The sequence below is a fragment of the Bison bison genome, unplaced genomic scaffold (genome assembly GCF_000754665.1).
Source record: "Bison bison bison isolate TAMUID 2011002044 unplaced genomic scaffold, Bison_UMD1.0 scf7180017864228, whole genome shotgun sequence".
Classification (NCBI taxonomy): Eukaryota; Metazoa; Chordata; class Mammalia; order Artiodactyla; family Bovidae; genus Bison; species Bison bison.
In genome coordinates, this window is record NW_011494800.1 from 5332153 (window position 1) to 5337115 (window position 4963).

Genomic DNA, 4963 nt, shown 5'->3' on the forward strand with positions numbered 1-4963 from the left:
GGTAACCTTGGACCATAGAATGAAACACGGAAAGTCATATGCTAAGGACGGAGCAGAAAGATGAAAGAATCCAGTCCTCTCCTGGCTCTGTATGGCTGCCATAACCTGGACCTGTACAATTCTTTCATATGTGAGAGAAATGAACTTCTATCTTAAAATAAACACAATTCCCACCTAATAGACCCACTGTCAACCTTATGAGTAGCCCCTTCTAGGCTCACTCCCAACATTTTCAGGGTCCAGGCCAAGAGAAGAGGTAGGGCCCCTTAGCTGTGGCCTAACCCCTTCTCTTCCCACGTCTGTCTTCTTTGTGTGGAAATCCAGGCCCAGGCGTCTAAGCTCCTCCCCACACCAACATGGCGACTCTTGGTCTAGGGCTCATGCACTTCCCTTCAGGAGGATAGAGCCTGGGAGAAGCTGGTGCAGACTCTGAAAGTGAGCTCAGAGACACTTGGGCAGGGCATTCCAGGATCCTAGGACCCTAAGGCAAGGTCTAGAAGTGGAAGGAGGTTCCAGGTGGCAAGCCTTTGTGCTCTGTGATCTTCTTGCCCTGCGAGGACAAACACAGCTCTTGAAGGCACAGGAGCCAGGCAGGGACCCGAACCGCCATGGTCTAAATGTGACACCACTGGCTTCTAGCCCTCTCATCTCCTAATGCCTGCCCTTTCAGCGTTCACAACTTAACAGAGCAAAACCTGAAGCTGTCCAGGTACCTGCTTGTAATCACCTTGGTAGAGTGACCTCTTAGAGGAAAAGTCTGGAACTAAAACTGAACTGTGCCACTTTCCTATTACCCTTAAGTGGAAGTCGCTCAGTCGTGTCTGACTCTTTGCGACCCCATGGACTATACAGTCCATGGAATTGTCCAGGCAAGACTACCGGAGTGGGTAGCCTTTCCCTTCTCCAGGGGATCTTCCCAACCCAGGGATCGAACCCAGGTCTCCCACATTGCAGGCAGATTCTTTACCAGCTGAGTCACAAGGAAAGCCCTATTACCCTTAAGGCCACTATTTTCTCTCTTTTATTAGACTGTATAATGGAAAGCTGAGCAAGCTTGGCTGTCAGGCAAGCTTTTCTTTTGATGGGTTGTCATTAGGATGACCAAGCACAGTGGATCCATCAACTGTAATATTAGTGCTAGGGGACGTCCCTCGTGGTCCAGTGGTTAAGATGCCACATTTCCACTGCAGGAGGTATTGGTTCAATCCCTGGTTGGGGAACTAAGATTCCCACATGCCGCACACAGTGGCCAAAAAAATAAATAAAATGATCAGTGCTTGTGTTCTGATTGAAGGTGTCTGACTCTTTGGGACCACATGGACTGTAGCCCACCAGGCTCCTCTGTCCATGGGATTCTCCAGGCAAGAATAAGGAGTGGGTTGCCATTTCCTCCTCCAGGGAATCTTTCCAACCCAGGGACTGAATACAGGTCTCCTGCTCGACAGGTGGATTCTTTACTATTGTGCCACCTGGGCAACCTTCTGACTGAAGGAGGAGTCTCTAAATCCTGGGTCTCGTCATTTACACAATTGCCTGTTTGAGAAAACTCTGGGTTTCTTTGCACAAACATTGCTCTCCGGGAGGTAGTGGAATCAGTGGCAAACCCCAGCCACTAAAAATGGAACAAGGACTGTTGTCCTCAGAGGACCACAGACGGGATGGGAATTCCATCCAGGAGAGGGACTCTCTAAGGAGTGCTGCTGAAATGGCACAAGACTGGGCTCTGAGTGAGCATCTTCTTCTGTTTTTCAAGATGCCCCTCCCACTTGGCACAGAACAGCAAGGTCTGAGACCCGATGTGGCAGTGCCACCTGTGATGGGACCCACTGCTCCAGCTCCTGTCTCTATGAGCAAGGACTTATTCCTTAAGGAATGTGCCTCCTCTATGGGGCCTGAATGACAGGATGGGTAAAGCTGGCTTCATGAATGTAGCTCTCTTCCTGTAGTTCAGTGATTCTTTTATTATTATTTATTTGAGAGGCTGCATCAGGTCTTAGGGCTTCCCTGGTGGTTCAGTGGTAAAGAGCCCGCTTGCATTGCAGGAGATGCGGGTTCAATCTCTGGGTCAGGAAGATGCCCTGGAGGAGGGCATGGCTACCCACTCCAGTACTCTTGCCTGGAGAATTCCATGGATAGAGGAGCCTGGAGGGCTTCAGTCCATGGGGTTGCAAAGAGTTGGACAAGACTGAGCGGCTGAACAACAAACTTCATATGTTGAAATCTAATCCTCAAGGTAATGAAGGGCTTCGGGAGGTGAGTAAGTCACAAAAGAGAAGCCCTCATGAAGAGAATTAGGGCTCTTATGAGGGAGACCCCAGAGAGCTCTCTTGCCCCTTCTGCCCTGTGAGAATACAAGAAGACAACTATCTAGGAACCAGGAAGCAGGCTCTCACCAGACACCAAATCTTCCAGTGCCTTGATCTTGGGCTTCCCAGCCTCCAAAACTGTGAGAAGTAAATGTCTGTTGCGTAAGCCACCTGGTCATCAGTATTTTTGTTATAGTAGTGCAACAGACTGACAGTACTTCTATTCCCAACTTTCTATTTACATTTTGTTTATTTGTTTTCTCATAGGGAAAATGGAAGGCATGGGTTAACTGATTTGTAAAAAGCTCCCAAACTCAAGGGCTCGATAGATGTCTATGAAGTGACAGGCATAATAAATATTCTTGCCCCCGTCCTTATCTAACTTTTCATCTTTCAGGTCGTGGCTTGGGAGTTAGTTCCTTCCAGCCTGCAGGGTGGGCTAGGAGACCCCTCTCTGTGTTCCCATGGTGCCTTACTCTACCCTATTATATATCAGTCTCCTCCCTGTAGAATATAATTATCTGCAACTTAATTTGTGGGTTCCCTGCTAGTCTGCAAACTCTGGGGGAACTGAGACCAATCTTTAAGACTGTATCCTCGGCTCTGACTTCCAGCAGGAGCTCAATGATACATGAAATGATACAGTGAATGAATGATTTCTGATACTGCAATCCTTCGGTCACTGAACTGGTAATGATAGATGTTCTCAGACATCTATTCAGGGAACATGCTTTGTTCTTTGTTCTTCTGCCTGCCTTTAGAGATAATCTTTGGACATATGTACCACGAGTATACACCTAATGAATCATATTACCACATTGTTTAAAAGGGAAAACTTGAAAAAAATTTTCTATTTTTATGCTCAGAGAAACCACACTATTATACTCGGCTCACTTCTCATGAATAAAATAGAAGATCCTCTGCCTTCTCATCTGAGCTCTTCAAATTAGTCTAAGGTCTGATTGTCCCAAAGCATTACTAATTGTATAGCAACATCATTTATATCACAAAATTGGAAATGACATACATATCTTGTCGCGGAGTGATGGTTAAATAAACTCTGACACTCAGTGAACCCATGCAGCCTTTGATAATGGTGCCTAACATATCTGAAGTTAAAAGGCAAGACATAAAATTACATAAGCAGTATGACTTTCATCATGTAAAAATATGTCAAATGTATGCATAAATGTAGAAGATATTATAGAATCTAAACTGCGGTTGTGTTTACGTGTTAGAACGGTGGGTGATTTTCTTTCTACTTCTCCGAATTCTGCAGATTGTTCTATTTTACCCTCATGATAAAAAAATTAGAATCAAGAAGTCATTTAATTGCAAGCATCTTATTATTTTCTGCTATAAAACTTCTGGCTATCGATAACTTGTTGCATCCGCCTGAAAGAACTGTATGGAGGAAACAAAGAACAGCCTGTGATGAAGCCAACAGAAGCGAAGGTTCGCAGACTTCCCTGGTGGTCCTGTGATTAAGAATCCTCCTTCTAATGCTGGGGACAAAATGTCTGATCCCTGGTTGGGGAACTAAGGTCGTCCCACATGCTGGCAACTAATCTCAGGCATCACAATTCCTGAGCCCACCACAGCAAAGACCCAGCACACCTTAAAAAAAAGAAAGCAGGGGGTGGACTGGAGTAGCTCCTGCCTAGGGCGTGAGTCATCATGAATCTATACTATGTGCCAGGCATTTCCCATCCTTTTTGTTTTCATTATGTCCTCACAAAAGCTGTAAGAGACAGGTACTACTGTTACCCCCATCTTACAGCCAAAACTGAGCCCTGAGAGCAGTCAACTCTTTTGCAAGGCTGTGGAGGTGCTCAAGTGCAGGCCTGTGCAATCTCTCTTCCACCCTCCCTTTTCTCACCACCATCTTCGATGTGAGAAGAGAGGCTAAGGATCAAAGGGGCACATTTCTAAGCCATACTTCTTCTCACGCAAGGAACTTTGCATCAAAGGTACAGACTCCATTTCCATTATCAGGAGATTCTGTTTGAGAGAACGCTTCAAATGATTCCTGCCTGTCAGTGGAGATGGTATCCAGGGACCATTTGTCCACCATACCAACTCAAGGATCTCACTAGAATGCCGTCCTCAAATCATCTCTCTGTGCACATAAATCCATTGTTTTGGGGGCAAGGAATCTATTTATAAGTGCTCTCATCGTGGCCAACTCTGCTGATTTAAACCAACATGAGCTTCCCTGGTGGCTCAGATGGTAAAGAATCTGCCTACAGTGCCTGAGACCTGGGTTCGATCTCTGGGTCAGGTAGATCCCCTGGAGAGGGCAATGGCAACCCACTCCAGTATTCTGGAGAATCCCATGCACAGAGGAGCCTGGTGGGCTGCAGTCCACAGGGGCGCAGAGTCGGACATGACGGAGCAACTTACATGAACACATTGTTGCCAACTCTGCGGATCTCCAAGCCGGCTTCCTAGTGGAAATGTGAACCTTGGATGCTCCCCACTTGCCGCACAGTGACAGGCAGGCTATCACCGGCGGGTTGCTGAAAGGAGATTCACCCTGTAAACGCTGATGGGCTGAAACCGCTCAGCTGACACCGTGCGTGCACACAAGCACTCTGAGGCTCTTTGTTACCCGGGCATGTTTTCTCTGCACAGAAACCTTCCGGTGTTACCATTCC

The 4963-nt window shown here is 46.7% G+C and overlaps 1 protein-coding gene across 1 annotated transcript in view; it reads right to left on the minus strand.

The window, feature by feature from the left end:
* Positions 1–4963, minus strand: part of SCD5 (stearoyl-CoA desaturase 5) — a 108512-nt gene that overhangs the window by 40417 nt on the left and 63132 nt on the right. The window lies entirely within an intron of this gene.